This window comes from Arachis hypogaea, chromosome 6 (genome assembly GCF_003086295.3).
Source record: "Arachis hypogaea cultivar Tifrunner chromosome 6, arahy.Tifrunner.gnm2.J5K5, whole genome shotgun sequence".
NCBI lineage: Eukaryota > Viridiplantae > Streptophyta > Magnoliopsida > Fabales > Fabaceae > Arachis > Arachis hypogaea.
In genome coordinates, this window is record NC_092041.1 from 34,636,853 (window position 1) to 34,649,912 (window position 13,060).

The window sequence follows — 13,060 nt, forward strand, 5'->3', positions numbered from 1 at the left end:
CGCGGCGGCGCTCTGCTCCTAGCTCACACCTCCACTGCCTACCCTCGCTCTTCCTCATTTTCCAATCTCCATTCCCATCTCTGCCCTGCCCCAGGTCACTGCCCCTACTCCAATTCTGTTTTCTTTATTTTCGTTTTAGTTATTTGTTAGGCTTTGTTAGTTGATTAGATTTTGATTCTGTTTGTTAGGTTAGAATAGAAATATCTGTTGTTAGGTAGCTAGGTTGTGGTTAGAGGATTCTAGGCCTAATAATTGTGTCGTATCTGTTTACCTAATTGTGCTCATATTGATTGATTGCTGAGTGTATGATCATACTTTACCATGTTGTGTTATTCATATCCTATGATCACGCTACTGCTGCCTGGTACATATCTGAGCTTTTATTGATTGCTTGCTGAGTGGTTTAACCACGTCTTGCCATACTGTACCTATACTACTGCCATGCTTGCTTGATTTTGTAATTGGTATTTGAGTGATGCTTTTGAAATCATTTCTTGTTCGTTCTGCTATCCGGGAACGTCCAATTTTAAGCTGGAATGCTGCCCAATTGTTGATAAAACTGTTTCACTTTCAAATACTGGTCTCAGAATTGAACTTGGCACCTTCAAACTAAGCTTTGCATAACTTACCAAGTTCAATACCAAGGACTTTTGGGCCAGTTTTTCCGTCCTTATTTTGTTTCCCGCGATTGGCATTAACCAAGTGAACTTAAGGAGTTGCCTACATTTTTGTTAAAACCATGATATGCAACCTCCTTACATTATGTTCATTCTCTTACAATAGTTGGTATGCTTTGATTGTGCAACTTCTTTTAACTCAACTTAGTTTTTAACCTCTCATAGTTGCACAATTGCACTTTATTGCTTGTAATACCAACTATTGCGAGTCCATTTTCATGCATTTTTGCCATTTCTATATTTTCATGCTTGTGAACATGATTGTTGCGCACAATTTGCAAACCTCTTTTCATGAAGCTATTCTCCATCATACCACCAATCACCAACTCCATTTTCCTAACCCACTAATCTCTTTAACCCACTAACCTCAGTTTTAATTACCCCTAACTCTTCAACCAATTCTTTTAAGGTATGATGTTGAATATGCCTAATCTTCAAAGACTTGTGTCACATGATTGAAATATTGAATTCTTGGTTTATACTTCCATTTCCTATGCTTACTTGCAATCCAAGTTTTCAATTGTAGTCCACATCATGATTTCTTACTTTCCATCTTACATCCTAAACATGCTCCTACTTACTATTTGCCTACTTGCTTAATTGCTTATCCTAATTTTCAGGATGTCAGACAAAAGAAAGAAGAAAGCATCATCCTCTAGAAAGAGGAAGAGAACACCAGACCCTACTCTTGCGTCACTTCAAGCATATGCTACCAACCCTCTAAATGACATAGACAAAGCAAACTAATTACTACCGGCTCAGGATATGGTCAAATTCCCCAATATCTACTGTGAACTCAGATTCCCAACCTACAATTCAAAGAATCTGAATATTGAGAAGAAGCTAGTTATCCCATCGGATTTGACCGACATCATCCACCAACGCATTGACCGGATGGGTTTAGCTTTTTTGGATAGAGAGTTGAGCCGAGTGAACCAGTCTTGGGTGCAAGAATTTTACTGTAACTTTTTTCGCCACACCCTTGACTCGGTATTGGTTAAAGGAGTCGAGATACCTATCACCGAGGAGGCCATTGAGGATGCCCTTACCTGCCGGCCTAAGACCGGTGACACTGATGCCTTCCTACAGGCTGAAATATAGCTTCACTGCATGACCTTCGATTTTAATGCACTGAGAGCAGTGGTAGCTACTCCGGAGGCCCCTTGGGTTATGGATGCTGAGAACAAGGCACCCAAGGGGATGCACTTCAGTTATCTGAGCCGGGAGGCCAAGACTTGGCAGCAGATTTTTGCCCACTACCTCATGCCGACTACCCACTTCTCAGAGATCCCTGTTGCTATGTTGATCCTGATCAGTTGTGTGCTAGAGGGGAAGGAGGTCTATTTCTCCCGGCTGATCAGGCAGTTCATGTGGCGGGCCCACATTAGAGGATCCTTTCCATTTCCCGTCCTTGTCACACAGATGGTTCAGCGGGCCGATGTTCAGTGGCTACCGGAGGACGTGTCACCACCCCCACCCCTCCCAGAGAAGGAGGAGGTGACCATTCCATGGGGGTCCTGGGTGAACGACAAGCCTCCCTCCCGGCGCCAATCTTGGGCTAGAGCAACAGTTGAGGGAGCTGGACCCTCTTCATCATCAGCCCCAACAGGAGCATCTACATCAGCAGCTGCAGCAGCACTTCCTTTACCACCACCACCAGCACCTCAGCCGACTTACTTACTGGTTCAGTGTCTTTTTCGGTTCATGGAGCGCAGCAAGCACCAGCTCAAGCGTCGCCTGAATTGGATTGACCAGATGTTTGTGGCCCAGGGCTTGAGCTGCCCCCTCTTCCAGAGTCCTCCGGATCAGATGAGGAGACCCACGAAGAGGAGCTTGCCGATTTACACAATGAGGGTACTCATGAGGAGGAGCTGATTCACGTGGAGACAGCACCACAGACCCAGGCTACCCAGGAGACACTTCAGCCACAGCCCCAGCCAGAGCCAGAGCCGACTAGTGTACCTCTCCTTGAGCCTGAGGATTAGCATCGAGGACGATGCTTGATCTTAAGTGTGGGGAGGTTGCCTTTGGCACCATTAGAGGACCGGTGAACATTTTGGCATATTTCCTAGTTATATCTTCCTAGTTATCTTATGCTGCACATTGTTGTATATATTAGTTGTTTTGGTTTATTTTGGATACTTTTACCTTAGTTGTTGCATATTTTTCTCATTTTGGATTAGAATTTTTGGATGTTGGATTTCATACTTTAGTAGGGATTTTTCTCATATAGTTATCCTCTTAGTTTGTGATTATGATTTGAAATCATTGTGTGGAATTGTCAAGACCTAGTTAACCCTTTTTGCATATGCACTTGTTTTGATTGAGAAAGAAAAGGGTGAACTATGGAATTTTTTTTGGAACTCTTCAATCACAACAATGCTTAGTCAAAATGATGAAATTTTTCCAAGGAATCCATCTAGAGAGCACAACCCAATTGATTGAAAATTTTTTAAACTTGCTTGAATTCATACTTTGTGAAGCATGTATTGAGCTAAGAACACGAGCTTGTGAGACTTGAGCCTATTGATGTGGTTATATTTTATAACCACCTATTTTCCCTTCTTGTGTGCAATTATTCTCTTTCTATGACTGTGATCCTTGGTTTGCTTGATTCTATATGTCCATTTACTCCTTATATTCATGCATTTATATGATTGAGGCCATTAATTCATTAGCTCACTTACCTAAATAACCTTACCTTTTATCAACCTTTGTTAGCCAATTTTGAGCTTACGCTTAACCCACTTGTTTATTAATTTAGCACATTACAAGCCCCAAAGCAAAAAACAATAAATGTCCTATTTAGATCTTTGACTAGCTTAGGCTAGTGAAAGTGCTTATTTTCAAGTTTAGTAAGGATTGGGAACATTGGTTGGGATAAAATGGTGTATTTGTATTTTTATATTTGGGAATTGAGTACATACTCGTGTATTGATTAAATGTAAAGACCTTATGCATTGATGTTCCTGTATATAGTTTGAAGAAAAAGAAAAATGGGAAAAACAAAAGAAAAGAAAAGAAAAGAAAAAAATATGTAGAAAAAGAAAGGAAAAGAAAAGCAATAAAAGGGGACAAAATGCCCCAAAGTAAAGTTCAAATAAAATCAATGCATATATGTGGTAATCAAAAGAAAATGCATGAGTATGTGAAAAAGTGAGGAATGGGTAGCTAGATTAGCACTTAATTGTATAGGTCATTATATAGGTTAGGTGGGAAAGTTTAAGCTAATCAAAAATTCAATTCCTGGTCCACTAGCCATATATGATCCTACCTTGATCCTAACCCCATTACAACCTATGAAAGACCTCATGATGAATGTATGCATGCATGGATTAAGTGTTGATTGTTAGAAGAAGATCAAATCTTGGAAAAACATGATTAGGAGAGAATTGAGTGAATTAACCCTTAAACACTTGAGTGAAAAGAGCGGATACACATCCGGTGAGGGTTCCATAGCCCAATTACATGTGTTCACCCTTGTCACCTATATTCTTGCAAGTTTATAACTCTTGTGATAATCCAATGCAATTTTGGTTTGGACTTGGTTCCTATTGCTCTAGCCCTTGTGCTTACACATGTTTTCTTGGGAATTGATTTGTTTTGACCAAGTATTTTCATTTACTTTAGGTAGTTGCATTTAGATAGGTTCATATAGTTTAGTTGCATTTAATAAAGATCATACCCCTTGTTTCCTTCTTATTTTAGCATGAGGAAATGCTAAGGTTTAAGTGTGGGGAGATTGATAAACCCCATTTTTAGGGTTTATCTTGTGTTGAATTTAGAGTATTTTGCTAACCTTTTCTTACATTTAGCCAATGAATTAGCATGATTTTGTGATCTCTCCCTTATTTGTGCTTAATTGTAAAAACATGCTTTCTAGGCCTCTAATTTGATAATTTTAATTCTCTCTTGATTCTATAAGGTGCCTTGATGTGTTTGCTAGTAATCTCAGGATGAAATAGGCTTGAAATGGATCAAAGGAGCAAGGAAGGAAGCATGCAAGTGGAGAGAAGCATAAAAAGCCAAAGAATTGATCCCGGCCAAGGACGCGCACGCACATGAGGCACTCGCGCGCACGTCGCGAAATCGGCCAAAGACGCGTACGCGTACCGCGCACGTACGCGTCGCAGTGCGTACGTGATTCTTTTAGTGCAACTCGTGCCTGGCAATTTTGGAGGGTTTCTGAACCCATTTGGAGGTGGAATTTTGGCGTGAAAAGACTAAAAGGACCAAGGATTAAGGGGGAAAGGATCTTGGAATCATTAGTTAGGAAGTTAGCCTTTTAGTTAGTCTCTAGAGAGAAAAGCTCTCACTTCTCTCTATTATTAGGATTAGGTTTAGGTTAATCTCTCCTCTTAGATCTAGATTTAATTCATGATTTGATTCACTATTCCTTTATCAATTCTTACTCCTCTACTCTCCCTCTCTCTAGTTTTGTACTTTAATCCTTGTAATTCTTCACTTTGTTATGGATCTACTTTTGTTTCTCTTATTTTCTTTTAATGCAATTTGAGGTAATTCATGATAATTGTGATTTCCTTGATTGTTGTTATTAATTCTTTGCATTCAATTGTTGTTAGAATTCATTCTTGTTGTGATTTACTATACTTTTCTTTTGTACCTTCCAAGTGTTTGATAAAATGCTTGGAAGGATGTTAGAGTAGAATTTTATGTTCTTGGCTTGGGAAGGCAACTTAGGAACTCTTGAGTTACTAATGTCTAAGTGGATTGATAGTTGATAGCAATTGACTCTAGCCTTCATTAATCAATAGTGAAAAGTAGGATTTATGGACTTGGATTGATATAACTCACTTGACTTTCCTTTGCTACTTGTTAAATGATGACTTAGTGGGATTGATCCTTGCAACTATCATAATTGTGGCCAGTGATAATGATAAAAATCCTTGACCACCAAACCTTGTCAAGACCATTTTGTTATTAGAATTTCATTACCATTTACTATTCATGTTTCTCACCTAAAACCCCAAAATAAACAAGTCTGTAACTAATAATTAGAACACTACCCTGCAAGTCCTTTGAGAGATGACCTGAGGTTTAAATACTTCGGTTTATAGATTTTAGGGGTTTGTACTAGTGACAAACAAATTTTTGTATGAAAGGATTATTGTTGGTTTAGAGACTATAATTTACAACGAGATTTCATTGGTGAAATTCTAAACCATCAAAAATCCAATCATCAAAATGGCGCCGTTGGGGAGCACATTGTCATGGTGGCTTATGCTTGTACTCATCCTATAATCTCCAAGGATCGTTGCTTCTCAATTGGTTGACAGAATTTCCAACCGTCTTCACCAAGCTTGGGCAAAGTTCAACCCAAGATATGAGTTCCCCCAATTGCTCTTCATTCTTCGATCTGGGATCCCATATCTTATTTTCGTACCCGTCTTCAATTTGATCTTCATACTTTTTCTTTTCGGGAGGTTGACATATAGAATTCTCTTTAGCACACCAAGCCTTCCGTCGAGACCCATGTAAAGTGGCATTCTTCCAATCACAGTCTCTATACCTTAGGAGCTTGACCTTAATGAGCCTAATACCAAATTTCCAATCACTACACAACTCGTTCTTACTTTTACCTCCACAAAGAGCTCTAAGTTGTCCATCTACTTCAATCAACCCGTATTCAAGTGAGAAAGTGAGGCTTGAAGATAAGAATTTTACCCACTTGAATGTTGTTAAGATGGTGACTTGGGGAGGGAAACCTCCCACACTTAGACAAGGCAAGATCTATTTTCTTATGCTCTTCTTTTGTTGCTTTCACCTCTTGACAAGTTTCTTCACTTTCAACATTTTCCCCTTTGTCATTTAGCTTAGTGTTGTCTTCAAGAATTTCGATTTCTTTCTCAATGGGAGGTGATTCAATTTTGGATTGGAATTCGTTGATGAATAAATCCATTTCTTGATTAACCTCTTCATATTCTTCAATTTCAATATACACCATGCCAACTTGTTCTTCTTGGTAGCTTGTTTTCCACTCGTTCTCTTCCTCATTGCTCACCAAGGGTACGGGAGATCGTGCACACTCTTCTATAATTTCAACTCCATGTCCAATGGGAGAAGATTCAATTGTGGATAGAAATTCATCCATGATTGAATCTATCTCTTGATCAACCTTCTCATATCCTTCAATCTTGATATGCTCCTGGTGCACGAAATTGCAATCACACTTTTGCAATCCCGCACAACTAACCAGCAAGTGTACTGGGTCGTCCAAGTAATACCTTGCGTGAGCAAGGGTCGATCCCACAGAGATTGTCGGCTTGAAGCAAGCTATGGTTATCTTGTAAATCTTAGTCAGGATATCAGAAATTATCAGGATTGATTGTTAAAAGCAAAAGAACATGAAATGATTACTTGTTTTGCAGTAATGGAGAATAGGTTGAGGTTTGGAGATGCTCCATCTTCTGAATCTCTGCTTTCCTACTGTCTTCTTCTTCAAACACGCAAGTCTCCTTCCATGGCAAGCTATATGTAGGGTTTCACCGTTGTCAATGGCTACCTCCCATCCTCTCAGTGAAAGCGATTGCATATGCTCTATCACAGCATAGCGGAATTCATCTGTCGGTTCTCAATCAGGCCGGAATAGAATCCAGTGATTCTTTTGCGTCTGTCACTAACGCCCCGCCTTCAGGAGTTTGAAGCCCGTCACAGTCATTCAATCATTGAATCCTACTCAGAATACCACAGACAAGGTTTAGACCTTCCGGATTCTCTTGAATGCCGCCATCAATTCTAGCTTATACCACGAAGATTCCGGTTAAAGAACCCAAGAGATAACTACTTGATCTAAGGTAGAACGGAGGTGGTTGTCAGGCACGCGTTCATAGTTGAGAATGATGATGTTTGTCACGGATCATCACATTCATCCGGATTAAGAACAAGTATTATCTTAGAATGGAAGCAAGCATGATTGAATGAGAAACAGTAGTAATTGCATTAATCCATCAAGACACAGCAGAGCTCCTCACCCCCAACCATGGGGTTTAGAGACTCATGCTGTGGAAGATACACAAAGAAAGGTGTAAAGTGTCATGAGGTCATAAGGTACTGATACAATGTCAAAAGATCCTATTAATAGTAAACTAGTAGCCTAGGGTGTACAGAAATGAGTAAATGACGTAAAAATCCACTTCTGGGTCTACTTGGTGTGTGCTTGGGCTGAGCAATGAAGCATTTTCGTGTAGAGACCTTTTCTGGAGTTAAACGCCAGCTTTCATGCCAGTTTGGGCGTTTAACTCCAAGTTTTATGCCAGTTCCGGCGTTTAACGCTGGAATTTCTGAGGCTGATTTGCTACGCCGGGTTGGGCCATAAAATCTTGGGCAAAGTATGGACTATCATATATTGCTGGAAAGCCCAGGATGTCTACTTTCCAATGCCGTTGAGAGCGCGCCAATTGGGCTTCTGTAGCTCCAGAAAATCCGCTTCGAGTGCAGGGAGGTCAGAATCCAACAGCATCTGCAGTCCTTTTTGGTCTCGGAATCAGATTTTTGCTCAGGACCCTCAATTTCAGCCAGAAAATACCTGAAATCACAGAAAAACACACAAACTCATAGTAAAGTCCAGAAAAGTGAATTTTAGCTAAAAACTAATAAAAAATATACTAAAAACTAACTAGATTACACTAAAAACATACTAAAAACAATGCCAAAAAGCATACAAATTATCCGCTCATCAGCTCCGGAGGTTGTTGAGATTCACATGGCAGTTCCACATCTCTTAAATCTTGGACCACTTCCTCCTTTTTTTCAATAACCGTAGGCTTCTCCAATTGCTCCACTACTACTACCGATTCTTCCTTTTTCACCAGATTTTTCGATATCTTCTCCATGCTTTGCTCTTCCTTTGGCTTTTCACATGGGGCTATGGAAACAACTTGAGTATTCAAACATTGGTGGGCTAAAGTGTGCACCACCTTAGTCAAGTTGGTCACAAACTCAAGTGTATCCCGTTTCATGGCTTCTTGTCCTTGAAGTAACAAAGTGAGAGGATCGTCTATTGGGGCTTGGGTTGAGTAGGAAGGTTCATTATTTTGGAGAGCGGGTTCATGGTAGGAAGGTGGTTCCTCTTGGTAAAATTGTGGAGAAGATGTGCATTGAGGTGGTTCTTGGTAGTAATCTTGATAGGATTGTGGTGGTTCTAAAGGTTCTTGCTCATAATGATCACAAGGATGTGGTACGGGTGATTGGTTATATGATGGATAAGGGTCACATAAAGGTACTTGGTAGAAAGAGGCTTGTGAGTATGGTTAAGCATCATATTGAGGATAAAATTCATAGGCATATGGTGGTGGTTGATTATCACAAAAGAAGTCACCATAGCCATTGAATTGGCATGCATTAAGATGGAAATTGTACTTATAAGTGTCCGGAGGTTGTTGCCAATAGGAGTGATTAATTCCTTGAGGCTCCTCCCATATTGGAGTGTTCCATCCTTGGTACATGTTGTCATCGAAGTTTATATTACCTACAACACAAGTAGAACCAAACTCATAGCCAAAGTGAGAATTCATTATGGAAGGACAAAATAAAACTAACAAAACTAGTAATCAAACAAAAGCAACATATTCACAATATTCACATATGTACAATAACCAATAACAAGAACACTACCCTGCAAGTCCTTTGAGAGACGACCAGAGGTTTAAATACTTCGGTTTATAGATTTTAGGGGTTTGTACTTGTGACAAACAAATTTTTGTATGAAAGGATTATTGTTGGTTTAGAGACTATACTTTACAACGAGATTTCATTGGTGAAATTCTAAACCGTCAAAAATCTAATCATCAACCACCAAGCAACGAACAACGACCACCGAGCGACTCCACGGACGACGATGCAGATGGATAATGACACCAAGTGACAGATGTGCAATGGCTGCTAAAAAACTTTCGAGAACAAGTTAGGGTTGATTAGGGTTATCTCACTTTAGGATAAAATAACAAGGGTTCTTTTGGTATTTTAAAAAAATGGAGATGTCTTCAGTTAACTATTCTAACCCAATCGTGAGAATATTCATTTTTTAAACATAATATTCTGTTATTTTAAATATTCTTTTCAAGGTAGGGACTAAATTGAAAAAAAAATAATGTTTAGGGACCCATTGAAAAGAAAAAAAGTATAGGGACCCAATTAAAAATTTGGTGAAACTATAGGAACCTGCAAAGTAGTTAAACCAAGTTCTGACTTATTCAAAAAGTTCCTAAGCTAGCACCTTAGTTAGCCTAATCTCTATACTCACGTAATCCCTCTAGACTACAAAAGTGAGGAAGGATACTCTAGGTCATCAAAACTCGGACCAAGATTAACGTCATCAAAAGGCAAAATATTATCCATCATTCCTCCGCACGATCATATATCGTTATTGAGCCACCATTGCTCCATCTGAAGGCGAGAAAGGGGTAAGAACTTGGGGTTCTTAGTAAGATTGGGGTTTATTAGTTAGGTTCATTGATTTTTCAATATTTAATAAATAAATAGTGAAAATATAGAAAAACATCATATAGAAAACACACACATTAAATAGTAGAGAAAATATGCACAAATAAGCATGATGCATGTCTGTCCTATAAAGGTCTTGAGCTCATGTGTCAGTTTATACCCTGCAACCTGACATTACCTAAGAACCAGTCTCAGATATGATTCCCCTTTATGTACTGTTTGTACATATGTGTCGATGTGGTTAAGAATACCACCAGTTCGTAGCCACCAGCAATCGTTACAAAGCTCGATGCCATAATATACGCGCAAGGAAAAACAGTGATCCTATAGTTCATGGGCTTCCCCGAGATCAATACTCAAACAGTTTATGGGTTTCCCTGTCTTTGATGATCAAACGGTTCGTGGGTTTCCCCGATTCCGATGACTAACAATTTGTGGGTACTTCCCGAATTCATTCATCATTCCATTCGTGGGTTTTTCCCGCCTTTAGATATCAGTAATTCATGCACTGAGCAAACAGGACAGAACCCTTGTCCTTGCCAGACGAACATTTAATCCTTTACTTTTCTCTTGCCATTTCCATATCATTCTTCATATCTAAACATTAGGTCACTATTTTTCATTACTCATTTCTTTCTTCCCTGTCCTTCTTTAAGCATTCTTTCCTCAAAATCTTAACCTTCATATTCATTTCATAGTCTTCACCTTTAACAATCTTAATTCAAACTATTTTCAAACACCTTATACTTCATCTAGTATTTTTCTTCTTTCTGTATCTTAATTAATCTTTCGTCACTTCTCTTACCTCACTTTAGGTCTTTTATGAAGAAATTCTTAGATTCTAGACTTTGTAATTATCTTTCTACATCTTTTTCTATAATAATCGTTGTATTTCTTAAACTTTTATGTCGTTTGCCTTTATGTACTCTTCTTTTATTCTGCTTTTTCATACATCCTTTTAACTTTTAAATATTAAACTTTACTCTCAAGACTTTAATTATTTATATTCTCATCCCTAAGTTATAAGTAATTATATTCTAACCCTTTAGCTTTTAATTAATTACATTTTTAACTTTGAATTTTCATCAAATTATATTTTTTGGTTATTTACGAAATTCCGTTATATTGTACCTTGGCACTTAGCGCCCAAACCAGTGCTTAGTGCCTTCGAATCATGAAAATTTGTCAGACGACACAAGCGCTTAGCGCCCAACTCTTGGCACCCAATGCCTATGAGGTTGCATGGTAGCGTGCCCAGCGCCCACATTCTTTTTTGATTGGGCACTTAGCACCTTCAAGGGCATGCATGGTTGGGCACCAAGCACCCACTTAATCATATATGAAGGGCGCCCAACAACCAAGTTTCCAAAGGGGAAGGCACCCAACGCCCAAAAGCTTTCAACGGAAGGGCGCACTGTGCCCAAATTTTTAGCCTCTGGAGTACGTAAAAAACGTCACGCAAACATTCAGTTTCAAACCTCATACAATCAACCCTAAGCCACACATCAAAACACATTCAAGTCATAATAAATTTACTAAACCTTACCTTTCTGTTGTCAGCTCACAAAATCGATTTTCTCTTGATGATTTCTATCTCGCTTCTTTCCTAGTTTTAAAACCAAAACAACTTTTAAACATATAACTCATGATGATCAAGTATTCATCATAAACTTAGGAAAAGATTTCTCGCTTTTACAAATCTAGTACGTTTGTGAAGAGGAGAAAAAGACAAATACTTTAATTGATTTGAAATCTTCATTAAAGTTTTAGAATCAAAAGGATTGAACCTCAGAAGCTCTCTGACTATGAACTTTTCAACTTTTCTCTTTTCTCCAAGTCACGTACAAAAAAGAAAAGGAAGCATGATATGCTCTCGAGATTATATACAAAGATTGAAAAACAAGTAGGAGGTGGCTCGAATCAACACATCCCGAATTCCAAGGGTGATTAGTCCCCAAGTAAATTTATAAAATATATTAAGAGGATAATTATTAAAGTTAGATATATTATATCACTGGTAATTATATTTCTAGAGTAAATATATGAGCTACTAGTATAAATGATACTAGTAATAAGAATGACTACATTAATCCGTACCGGTAGATTTTAGGTCCAGTTACTATATTATTATTATAAAATATCATAATCAAAATATCAATAGAATAAAATATTAATATAATCAGGCATTATTATCTGAAAATATTCTTATATTTGAAATATTATTATTTATTTTTCTGCATATTCGAAATCGGTTCGTCAAATAGTGTCTATTCGTGTCACTCGTATTTTATGACTTTTCTAACGTTTGAAACTCGAGAAGTTCGTTTGAAAATCTGGATTGTTATAATGGTTACAGGGGAGAGAAAAAGAGAGAGGAGAGGAATGGATAAAGAAGTGCTTTCGAAGAATAAGGGGGAGGGTTTCTTGTTTTAAATTTAGGGCAACATTACTGTCGAATTTATTAGTGGATAAATCTGAGGATAACGAATTGATAGTAGGTGCCAAGATGTAGTGTTTTACTAATTCGGGTTACCGTTGGATTAATAAATCCCACCTAAATTTAGCGTGTATTTTTTATTTTTTCTCTAATTATTATCAGCGAATTTTTTGTCGAATACAGAAATTCGATGGCAAATTTTTACGCTAACAAATTTATTGTTTCAACTGTAAGAAAATTCAACGGTAAAATTGCTATTAATAGACGACGCTAAATCCGATGGTATTCATCGCTTATTTTATAATTTACCTTTGATAAGAAAGTAAGTTTAGTAGAGGTATTATTCAAAGTCAAAATATCCAAAATCCTAGCAGAAGTTTTCCGGCCATTTATATAAATCAACAGATGAAAGCAAATGTTGAACCACTGAACCCGAAACATAAAGTTCGTTAAGTCACAAATTAGTTCCAAGTAATCCATAGCA